This window comes from Epinephelus fuscoguttatus, linkage group LG12 (assembly GCF_011397635.1).
Source record: "Epinephelus fuscoguttatus linkage group LG12, E.fuscoguttatus.final_Chr_v1".
Classification (NCBI taxonomy): domain Eukaryota; kingdom Metazoa; phylum Chordata; class Actinopteri; order Perciformes; family Serranidae; genus Epinephelus; species Epinephelus fuscoguttatus.
The window spans coordinates 448,405-460,701 of record NC_064763.1 but is presented as its reverse complement, the minus strand read 5'-3'; the positions used below and the strand labels follow the sequence as shown (position 1 = coordinate 460,701).

The following is a 12,297-nucleotide window of genomic DNA, read 5'->3' as shown; positions in this document are numbered from 1 at the left end:
CAACAGTTTATTGAATAAATTTAAACACAAAACAATGAGGTAAACCAAGCACAAACAAATAACACTAACAAAAAAAAATATGCTAGAAAAAAAAATAGCTGCTCAAATACTTTAACAACACTGATGTGGTCACTGAACACAGGTTTTTGTCCTTAGAATCTAGATAGGATGAAACCCACATAGCTGCCATTGGGATCAGGAAATGTGTCTCTGATCCTCCACACACAGCAGCTGGGGATAACAACTCGCCGCCCACCTCCAAGTGACCCATACTGTAGGACCAGTATCTCCTGACTATGTGCAAGTGACCCCCTCATCAGTACATAAATGTCCGTGTGTGGTATGATGGACAGGCATTCAGCAGGTTGGTGGCCATAGCACTTTCTCTCCAGGTCTGTCGGCATTTCGCAGCACCTCCCATAAACACACCATGAGGGTCCAGCAGTGGATCCTGGGACGGGTGGAGCACCTGATGTGACTGATCTCAGTTCAAAAATGTAGGACGGGTCATTCTGCAACACAGCCTTGATCATCTGATGAGATGCACTGAGGTCCATGCTCCCAATCAAGGCCTGCAATGCAGTGCAGATTGTCATTGTTACAGAGTTATCATGTAATTTTGTGGGTGTTGTGAATCTTTGGGACAAAGTCAAATTTGACTATTGTCCCAAAGATTTATTTAGAAAGTTTATGAGTAAACTTGACCATTATTATAAAATATATTGTTTTATCCTCTATAATATTTGAAAAGTAAATTTAAAAATTACAAAACAGTTCAAACTACACTATCACCACTGCACTCGTCTTCTGATGCAGTGTCCCAATGATATAAAGTCAAAACACAGAAAAAGAGGATCGCAGTCATAGGCTCAATGTTAAAAAAAAAAAGATTTCTTTACTCCATTTCTGCAGAAATTATATGTTTTGAAAATTACAAAGGCATATACAGCACAAAGGTGTCTTGCTTATATGCTAGACTTTTTTTATTTCTATGTAGTACTTTTACATTGCATTTGTACTGTGCTGCTTTCTATCAGTCATCTGCCTCTTAGTCACAATACACATCCTGTGTTTTGCTGCTGAGGTAAGGTACAATAGTTGGAGCACATATTGAATGCACTCAAAAAACATCTTCTGTAACAGAAACACACACTTCTATATAAATGTGTGTGTGTCTGAGTTTGAAGTTTATATCAGAACAAAAAAATAAAAGTAATAATATACATACATCCTCATAAGCAATCTGCTCTGCTTGGAGAGCCTGTATCCGCTGCAGTTCCTCCATTTCCAGCTACAGTTCCGACAGTAAACCGCGGTCAGATCCCCGTCCTCCATCTCTTCCTCCTCTCCCATCTTGACCCCCTCGTCCGTGGCCTCGAGCACGACCTCAGCCCGTGGACGTGCTTGGTGCCGGGGACCCAGACATGCTGTCATGTGAACTCTAAAAATTAAAAAAAAAAAAAGAAACGGTTCATATATATCGAGTCATTCACAAAAACAACGTTTATCTAACAAGCGATAGACATCATTGTTATTGTTAGCTTTTCCTTGTTATCCCGGCGGTACCAGAGCTAACGTTAGCTGTTTATTTATAGCATTACATTGTTATGACATGACACTTGTAACTTTACCTACATAACGTGCTAAAATGCTAGCTTGGCAATGTTAGTTGCGGACATTGAAGTGAATGACAAGAGTCACATTTGTTTCAACAGGCACTGTAATAACTTTGGAGTTTGTCATAGTTACCTGTGAGTCCGACATTGTTGAAATTTGTAGCTAAATGATAAAGTTGCTCTTGGTCAGTCCTCTCTCTCCTCTCAAAACTCATCTTGTGCTGGCTCCTTCTCCCACCTGAGGAGGTGTGTTGGTAGGCAGCGGAAAGGGGAGGGTGAAACAGCTCAGAAGGGAGGGGGCATAATGTCAGACAGAGCACAGGAGGGAGAAAGAAGAGTGTGGAGGAGATGCAGCTTTCAAATGTCTCCAACATCGTAGACTCCAGCTTTAATTATATGTGCTTTTGCTTTCAAACTGATGCTAAATTAAGTGGTACAAAAATAAGAAATTGAACACATTTTCCCATCTCAGGTATGAAGGTTTTATTGATACCACACAATTATTTTCAATGGCCTGATTATAACACCAACTTTTACAATCCAATGTGAAACAGAGCTCAAGATTTTCACTTAGAAGACTGGTGCTAGGAAGTGCATCACGATTTCCACTGGAGTCTTCATCACTGCTGCTCCTGTTGTCAATACTCTCACTACTGCTGCTTTCATCACCTGGTGTAGAAAAAAGAAATCACTATAGAAAAATGCAGACATTTTTATCTACATTATATACACATCTTGTACACATGGTTGCATTCACAAACATGGCCAGATGTAAAGCTGAAACTCTACACGAAATTATGGCATTATTACTGCTGTTTTTTTATAAGATTATTTATTTGGCCTTTTGCTTTAGGACAGCATGAAGTGGGGAAATAGAGAGTGGGTGAATGACATGACCCACAGGCTGGGGTCGCGCCCACGACCGCTGCATTGAGGTGGCCTCTGTGCATGAGGCCTGTGCATGCTACGTACAGATTCCTACACCAGGTGATGAAAATGGCAGTAATACGGGCGTCGGTAGTTTAGTGGATAGTGCCGACACCCCTATTACTGCCGTTTTCATCACCTGGTGTAAGAGTGTAGTCTTCATCGCTATCCACACTGTCACTAAGACAGCTGTCATCAGTTTCGACTGGTGGAACCCTGGTTTGAAGTCCACCTGGTCGCTTCAAATAGATCATTGACGCATTTAGGCGGTGGGCCGAAGCCACAATTCCTTGTATTTAAACGATCCCTATCGGTGGAGGACCCAGATTTTTGTTGACAACTTCTTAAGTTTTCAATAAATCAAAAGAAAATTGTTGCCACCGGTACTTCTTGCACATTTTTGTAACATTTTTGTTATCACGTTACCTTTTTTCCGGCAAACAGAGCAGACAGCTACATCCGGTGTCCGACATGCATAATGTGATTGTAGTTATCATCCAATGGGACGCTTGGAAAAAAGAAAAAAACCCTTGGAAAAATGGCGCTGCATGTAGAGCCACTGACATACATAGCCTAATAAGTCTCTTTTATGTCTTCAATACATAACGTGGTCTTTACATGTTACAGACTTTTTTTAAACAGTCTGTGTAGGTACCATGTATATTTTCTCTGTGAGCTTTATACAAAATAAACATATCTGATTTCACAAATTTGAGGTCTGTTATCTTGCTTGGGAACTTCACCTGTCATTTATCTGTCAAAATGATGAAACGTCATAAAAACGACCCTCCTCCCGCCACTAGATTAATCTTTGTTGCTATTTTTTTATTTGTTTGCTAGCATTACATCAGCATAAGAAATGGAGTGCTGTATGCATATAATTCAGAAAGATGGACCAATCACTCCTTTTACAGACACAGGATGGCAAAAATTTATTAAATCAGTGTTTGAGTGGAAAGATTTAGAGACTGAAGAGAGTCTTATAGCTGAAGAGGCAGTGCGGAGATTTAACTTTCACAGCCAGGAACCTGCTGAATATGCTATACCAGCTAATGCTGGCTATCACAGGGACTGCTATATCCATTACACATCCAAATATGACCCGGTTTTACTAAAATTGCTGTTTTGTGCAACATATTAACGTACATAGTTTAGTTTTTTGAAGCCACGGGTCATGGTCAAAGTTACAGAGTGTTGCTTTAACAAGCACTACATATATGAATAAAGTATGTGTCTTCACATACAATAATTGTGGTGTCACGACCCAGTGATGTAGGGGAATAAGAATGGTGCACAGCCTCAAACCAAGGTGAAGCCTGAATCTGTGGATGTCTTCTGTTTGTCTTTTAGTGCTAGAAGTAGCAACAGAGACAGAGGATGGTGAGGAAACTCCGGCAAAGACACAGGCTCTAAGATCACACACAAGTGACTTCCACACATCTGAGAGAGCGCCACACTTGCTCCCAATACAGTGTTTGATTTGCAAACATGAAAAATACAGATATGAAGCACACAGCCGGAAGATAATGAAAGAAAAACTTTCTCGGTGTGAAACACTCACTGCAGGGAAGTTACTTCTTGCTGCTGAAGAAAGACAGAATGAGAGTCTGCTTCTACACATTCGTGACAGGGACCTAGTGGCTAGTGAGGCACGATACCACTTCTCCTGTTTCAGAGACTACACACGGTACCTGTCAAAAAAGAAAAGTGAGAACACAGAAAGTGTGTGTGATGACTCCTGCAGGAGGGAAAAAATGATGTAGCTTTCTATATAATGTATATGTTATGTTTTGTTTCTTTGTTACAAACTCTCTAATGCTACACATGTGATTTACAATCAATTCAATCACTTTCCAAAAACCTTACTTTTTTTCATCTAGCTGTTAGCTCTCTTCTGCTGTTTCCATGGAGGTTATGTGAGGAAACAATGATTAAATGACAACATTGTTTACACATCATCATAGCGTGTTTGCTTGGTTTATGAGACTCAGAGATGTTGGTCAGCAGATACAGATATAAACGTGCAACAATCCCGGTTATTTCTATCACAAGGACTTAAGAGACCTAACGTAACCCAATGAGAAATAATATGCAAGCCACTTCAACTTCACTTTACCCGTAAAGTGCGTGAAGCTGCTAGCGAGCGCTTTTTGCTAAAGCTAACGCTAACGTTACTTTTACACTTGCAAAACGTCACCATACGTTTGAACTCAATACTGTACAAAACACAAGTTGCAAGTCATGCGTTTGAACTCAATACTGCACAAGACAATCAAGTTGCAAACTTGTTTTTAATAATATAATAACGTTACTTGTCTCCATCGTGTCCATCTGACGATTCCTCCGTTGAACAGCTGTGCTCAGTGTAGCTAAATCCGATGGCCCTCCCTCGAAATCTTAGCGTTCTGTTGGTCAGACTGTTATAGTAGACTGCAGCGTTTGCCTGAATATTAAACAAACTTTAAATTATAATTGTGGAAAAATGTGCAAGAATATCAAGTGGCAACAACCCGGATCTGATGAAGAATAAAATAATCTTCACAATTTTACAACTCCAGGTTGTCCCTGCACGGGGATCATTACTTTGTAAAACTAATGCAGATACGCAGCTTCGGCCCACCACCTAATTCATTTTGTTGTGGGTTATGAAAAAGCACAGAAATTGCATTTATATTCCAGCAGGCTATTTTATAAAGAAATTAACTAGAATGGCATTTCCCCAAGAAAATGCATGTCAGTGCTGAAATCCATCTAAGTACATTATTATTTACCCTATATGCTGCCATTATGGCCAAATGTAGCCGTTATGGATGAATGTAGCAAATTTGCGACAAATAGAAATCTTCAAATAATGTAAAAATTATTAGTCACATGAAGTCTATTCCAATATGTCAGCTGTAGAAGCAAACAGTAAGCTGGTACGTATTTTTATCTTAGCACAACTTACCTCATATTGGACAATTTCTGCAAATTTGCAGCCTCCACACGCAGCGATTGTTAGCCAAAGCGTTAGCTTCCATGACCCGGGTGAAGTTCTCACTCAGGACGGTCCTACAAGAAATCAGCGTTTGCAAAAGGCTCCTAGGTACCTATTGAATATTCACAAACTGGCATTAGGGGAATACATACGCGATCTGGGCTGCAGTCTGAATGGAAGCGGTATGATGTGAATTTGCGACAATCGGGGTCATTCCAAAAGTCGTAAAGAAAGCAAGGGACAAACATTTAATGAAGCCCTGGAGGGTGGGAGTCGATGAACCCGGTTAAAGACTGCCCACCCGGACGGGACACTCCAAAACTTAAGCGAACGCGCCAGCAAGAAGGCAGAGATCATTTCATTGGTCAACAATAAACGTGGCGTTCTATTGGCTGGGGGATTTTGACAGGGTTGTTACACATAAAAATCCAAGCGCAGGGCAGAAAGCTGAGAGCAGAAATTCCACAAGCGCACAGAAGCAGCTTGAGTGCGAGGAGAAGAGCTAAAGCTGGAGCAGGAAATCTGTACAAGCAACATTGTATCTGAGTGCGAACACACAGTTTGAGCAGAAACAGAATAGATCTTCGCGCAAGCAGAGGCTATTTGAGTGCGAGGGCAGGGTTTTGAGGAACAATATGACAAAATGTGAACATGAAATCAATAAATAATGCCTTCGAACTGATATACCACTCTCTTGAATAAAGACAGGAAAAAAGCTCCATACAAATCAGAGGCCTTCTTTCAGCCAGGTTGGCCTATTGTCTCACTGAGGATTTTTACCATGGTGCTGTTGACACAGAGCTATTGTCATCATTACACCCAGTCAGGTATGAGACACTTCACCTCTCTATTGCCACGTTTTCAAGCTTCTTTACAGAGTCAACTGAAAATGACTCCACATAAATGATGTCTGGTACAGTGCGTATTCAATGAAAGAATGCATTTATGAAGTTTGTTTGTTTGTCCTACCATATCACCTATCCTTTTCAGCAGGTATAAACTGAACTGAAAAGAATGAAGGTGATTTGATCCCTGATGTGGATACAGGTACAGTACAGGTTTCTGTAAGACATCAGGATTAATTCCACAATAATAGCTGTTTTGGATGGAGTGAAGCTGTTCAGAGAACAAATGCACTGCTCACTGCAACACAAAATATCATAAAAAAGATCCAAGGAAAACTGCTATTGTAAAATAACATACTAAGTATTAGGGATGGGTCACGATTTTCGAATTTCGAAGAGTCGTTTTATTTTTTGAAAAATTGATTTTTTAATGCGACTATTACCATTCGCCGTCTTATCCTCCCCTCCCTTTATTTGACATGCAATTCAGCTCCTAACCGCACGAGGGCAGTATAGGATTGCTACAGCGGTGTGAGATGGGCTACCAGCTAGTTTGATGCTCTTCTACAAACAGGAAAAACATGCAGAGACTACTACTCCGCAAGGAATGTCCGCAGTCATTCAGGCTTTCATAGTCGAGCGCACTTCCGCATTGTAGTTTCCTGTAAAAATGTCTGTGAAAAATCCCTGCGATGTGAAAAATACATGCCGAGCAGTCACTGGTGCGCGGAGCTTTGCGCGCACAGGGCTTGCGGACGTCCGCTTTGAGTCCGCGCGGACCTCCGTGGACTCCGTTCTGCGTATGTTACGCCCGAGTATGTTCAGGCATTTAATGATGAATGGATCTCTGTGTGCGGGGGGGGGGGGGATTGTTTGAAAAATTGTCGAATAGTTGCCACGATTTCCGAATAGTGTTTTTGCTTGTGCTGCCCATCCCTACTAAGTATTCCTGGATCCAGGACTTCCAATAACACATGACAGAAATGATAAATCTGCTAAAAAAATATGTGCAGCATAAACTACAGTGCCTTTGCAGGAATGTCTTCTATTTTCAGTAAAACCACTCTGAGCAACCACAATGGAAATCATTAGACACAAAAGCTTTTGACCTCAATGAATTTTTTCTGCTGCTTCTTTTAGCTTCTGTTACGAATTGTGTACAGCATAGTCCCCTTTAAATCAGTTATTGTTACTTTTACAGCCAGCACCTTACAACTGTGTAAAGAGGAAAGCTCTCCCCAGGCTCACCTTTACTCAGCCTCCTACAAAGCTCAGCTTGCCCGTCATTTAGCTGGCTTAGACCACCCTCTCATGACCCTGCCATTTACCTGCGATGACTTTACTTCCCTTCTCACCTCCTTGCCAGCTTCCAGAAGTAACTGTTACTAGTTTCTGTCAGCACTCCTTCAAGGCTGCAGGCACCTCACTGTGTCAAAATTGTTAGTGGAATTAGATTTATTGGCATTTTCAATGATAATACCATAATCCACTAAGTCTCAGTCAACCAACTGCTCAGAGCATATGTGTCTATTATTAGCCTTTTGTCACTGTTGTCTCTTTCCAGAACTCCATTTTTCACTCTTTCATGAAATTTATATATGCATGCATGAATAGTATCCTCAATCTTTCAGTGTATTTATCCAAAACTAGAGTTTCCATAAGTGCCATGCACTCATTTCCCGCACACAGAGAGGAGTATGGTCCATGTACCATTCGTTCATTTGAATTTCAATTATGTAACATGGAGCTCATTAAGAAAAAATATTACAGTAAAATGAATAAAACTCAGGATTATGATACCCTTTGACATCTCCTGTCATACTGGAGTATTAGTTTTTAGACCTTTTAATACAGAGCAAACAAGACCAAGGCAAATAGGCAGAAATAGCAAAACTGAAAAGCAGTTTACCATGAGTAAGGACGATAAGAAAAATATGCTACAGTTAAAATGCTCAAAATTTAGGACAATTGCACTCTACTGATCATTCTCATTCCATCTTTCCCGTATTTGTTCAATTTTTCAGTTCATGAATTAGCTCGAACATGACTGAATACCACCATCTACAGGCATTATGCTTCATTTAAGGTGGACAAAGAAATTCTAATCGGAAGCTGTGAATCGGATCACTGTAGATCTACCAGAGCCTTCAAGAGTAATGTTGATGTTACAGAGTCAAAGTTATGTTTTACGTCGCAGCAACAAGCACATAATCCTTGGGACTCCAAGGCAGCCATAATACACAACAGCCTACTATCAGTATCAGACAGTAAATTACGTGCTAGACTGAATGACTTCCGGGGCACAGAAATGAGAGAGATTAAATATCAAAATAAAAAAGGGATCAAGACTGTTTTTTAAATGTTCTATTTTTGACCTGTGCACTAAATTAAATATTTGCAAAAGAAGTTAAAATCTGTTTTTTGTTGGACAGTGAAAAACAAATAATGAAATAACAAATCGTTTTCCCATTTTATTGTTTTAAAAATTCACATTGTGATACTTGCAATATTTCACTTTCACATTGACATACTGACCTTTAAAGGATAAAAGGATTAGTTTATACTTTAAGTAATAGCTTAATTGACCAAAGAGCCTATATCTACCTCAGCAGTTCAGTGTTTACTACACCAGAAAAATAAGCTGATTACCCAGAAGTTAGATGCACGATGGGAAATGGAGTCAGACCAAAATAAGCCAATCTATCGTGTATTAATGTAACGTGTGTGTGTGTGTGTGTGTGTGTGTGTGTGTACTTCTAAATATTGCTTCCCTGTGTTTTTACCACTCCGTTGTACAGCAGCTGGCAGTAAAGCTACTCAGCAAGCACTATCACTTATTTCACAATTGCTATCATCCATCATGCAGGAAAACACAATTGGCACCAATAATCTATTTCGTCCTTGAATCTTTCACATCGAAGCCTGTGCTAATATTCGCCTATATAGGCATGTATAGGAAAGACGGTCTTCACAAGACTTGATTGAAATAATGATATAATGCATTCACATATAAAAACACCCGGTAAGGACAGCTAACACCTCAATTCCAAAAAGTGGTCTCAAACAGAACACAGTGCCAAGTGACAGTTCCTCAGATTAAAAGAGGACAATCCGATAAAGTGCGCACCAACACGTAGCCTACCTTAACCTTCTCGGCAGATAGTGTTGAGACCGGCGGACGCTCTCAGTTAATCAGTTATTCCCATGGAAAATGTCTTCCCTTCACAGACTTCACGGATTCATACAAATCTTTTAAGTCACATTCAGCGGCCGTGTGAAACACAGCAACGGCACACATTCATCTCTGAACGCAACAGATGATGTAACGTTTTAAACAATGAATTTGACTTTTTAGTAACTCATAGGGTAGTTTCTCCTTGGATAAAGACGCACCTCAATGTCCATACATGAGTTAAAAACTACATGTAATCCGACAGACGCGGTGTGGGTGGAGCTGTGGGGCACACTGCAAATAATACTCCATCTAAGCAGTTTTTACACAAAGCACAGACTCGTTATGGTCGGTACTTTTTATAGTGTGCAACGTATAACATCTTTGACACAGGTAATTCGACCTGTGCAGCAATACTGCAGTGTAATACTGGTGGACATGGGATGTTGATAAATGTGTTTGTAGGTTTTCTGTAATGAATTAGAGTTTTTTTTAGCATCACTTGAAATAAGGTGCCTTTTATTTCCAAGAGTACCCAGCTGCAGACAAGATGACGGACAAGGGCGCCGCGCCGCCATATATCCAATCCATACCGGAAGTCCATACTGGAAGTTAATATTCTTCGTGTATTTTTTATTTTTATTTTTTTAAATCCTTTATTAACAGACTTGACATTACATTACATTAAGAGCATTGGATGTGTATGTGTGTTTATAGCAACGTATTACAGAACATTGGATGTGTATTTATACATATTGTTGATTAACATGTTGCTACTCTGTAACATCCTTCAAAAAGACATTAATAACATGTAAAATGACATAACTAAAAAGAACATAAAATGGACCAAAAAGAACAGAAAATAACTAAATTCATCGTGTATACATACTGGAAGTCCATACCGGAAATTGTATCCATACCGGAAGTCAGTCCAGTCAGTTTTAAATACAATCATGTTTTGTTTGGAATAACATTGACCTCAACAGGTTAAACCTACAAAAATTGCAGAAAATCAGCAAACACACGAATTTTAGTTGATTTAATTTTTAGCAAAGATTAAATAAGGTGAGCACTTTCATTTATTGGCCTACAGTTGCAACATGCAGATTACTATCATGTCATTCAAAACAACTGAAAACCATGGACACAACAAATGTCATACTTACTCTTACATCAGTATGGTTAATTATAACTATTTAACTATTAAATGAATGTTATAATTAGATTGTCATATTGTCAGATGTATTCTATTATATTTCAGGAACAGGAAGTAAACACACTATTAGCCTACACTGTTGTACTGGCAACATTAAGAAGCAGACTTGGAGTTCTCTTTTTTGTGAACAAGTTTTTATTCCAGATATCCATATCAATCTCAAAAGTAAAAAAAAAAATGGAAAAACAGTAAAATAATTTAATTGTTTGGTCTACAAAATGTAAGAAAATGGTATAAAATGTTGATCACTGTTCCACAAATCACAAGAACCCAAGATGCAACCTAAAATGTCTTGTTTTGTCCCAAACAAATATCATTAAACATTACTGTTACATGTAGAAGTATATGATCTCAAACAGATACTTCTCATCAACATACCATGGAAATGAACTGCATTTTCCATATGGTTTTTCAGGTGCCTCTGGATAGCGCTCTCATTTTTGGTTTTATATCTGGGGCAGAGAGGGCACCCAAATTCGGATGGTGAAAGGGTTGTGTGCCCCAGACTGGCTTTGTCACTCAAAATAGAGGGGTGCATCTGAAAAAAGGAGAAGTCAGTCAACACTGATAGCTCAAAAACATACTGAATATCAACCATATTTCACCGATCTAAAAGACTCATGGTGGAGGAGGAACTACAGTTATTTATGTATCCACATGTGTATGTGTGTTAGTGCTCTGCATTACTAAAACATAATACAAATGTATTTTTTGCAGACACCCGGGGCTATGTATATGTTATTCATCTGACCTGGTTAACCCTCAGGGGTCGCTCATGTCGTATACCACATGAGACGACTCTCGTTACTATTTTTAGAATATCTCCGGGGAAAAAAAGATGTATAGAATTTGATTGAGCAGTGCAGGGTTGAGGTTATACAAGCATTAATACGCAAGGAGACCAGGCAAACCCAAAATCTGAAAAAAAAAAAAATGGCTGGTGTGCAGTGAATGTGCACACACACACACACACACACACACACACACACACACACATATATATATATATATATATATATATATATACATATATACATATATATAAGGGAGAGGGGTTTCGGGAAGTTTCCACTATTCTTTTTTATAAAGGTCAGTCTTTCAACTGATTTATTCAGTCAATTTTAATTTAATTATTGCACTAATTTTTTTAGCAATAAAAAATTACAAACAATATCAAACTTTCCAGGTTTACGAGGCCCCCCTCCCATTGAGGCCCTTGGAAATAAGTCCCACTTTTCACCCCTCTAGGATGTCTCTGGACCACCTACATTAACTGCACTGCTACCAAATCAAAAGGGCAGAAACAAGTCAAAGGCACAGCCTGCCAACCCAAAACATGCTCTTATTTATGACATATAACTGATCTATAAAGCATCACTGAATGCTTTATTAATATTTACTGACATCTTACAATTCAGGAATCTTTTATGAAAGCTACCATATTTTTATGTTTGTTTGTTTTTCATTTTATTTTGCTGTTGAAGTTACAGAATTCAAGTTTGTGTCATTTCAAATAATTGTACTGCAAAAAACAAAACAAAAAA

The 12,297-nt window shown here is 39.1% G+C and overlaps 1 protein-coding gene across 3 annotated transcripts in view; it reads right to left on the bottom strand.

The window, feature by feature from the left end:
- Positions 1 to 9,792, bottom strand: part of gdpd5a (glycerophosphodiester phosphodiesterase domain containing 5a) — a 169,796-nt gene extending 160,004 nt beyond the window's left edge. For all 3 annotated transcript variants that reach the window (XM_049591536.1, XM_049591535.1, XM_049591537.1), the window contains exon 1: positions 9,508 to 9,792. The gene's annotated coding sequence lies outside the window, so the exon portion shown is untranslated. The remainder of the gene's footprint in view (positions 1 to 9,507) is intronic.
- Positions 9,793 to 12,297: the final 2,505 nt, after the last annotated feature.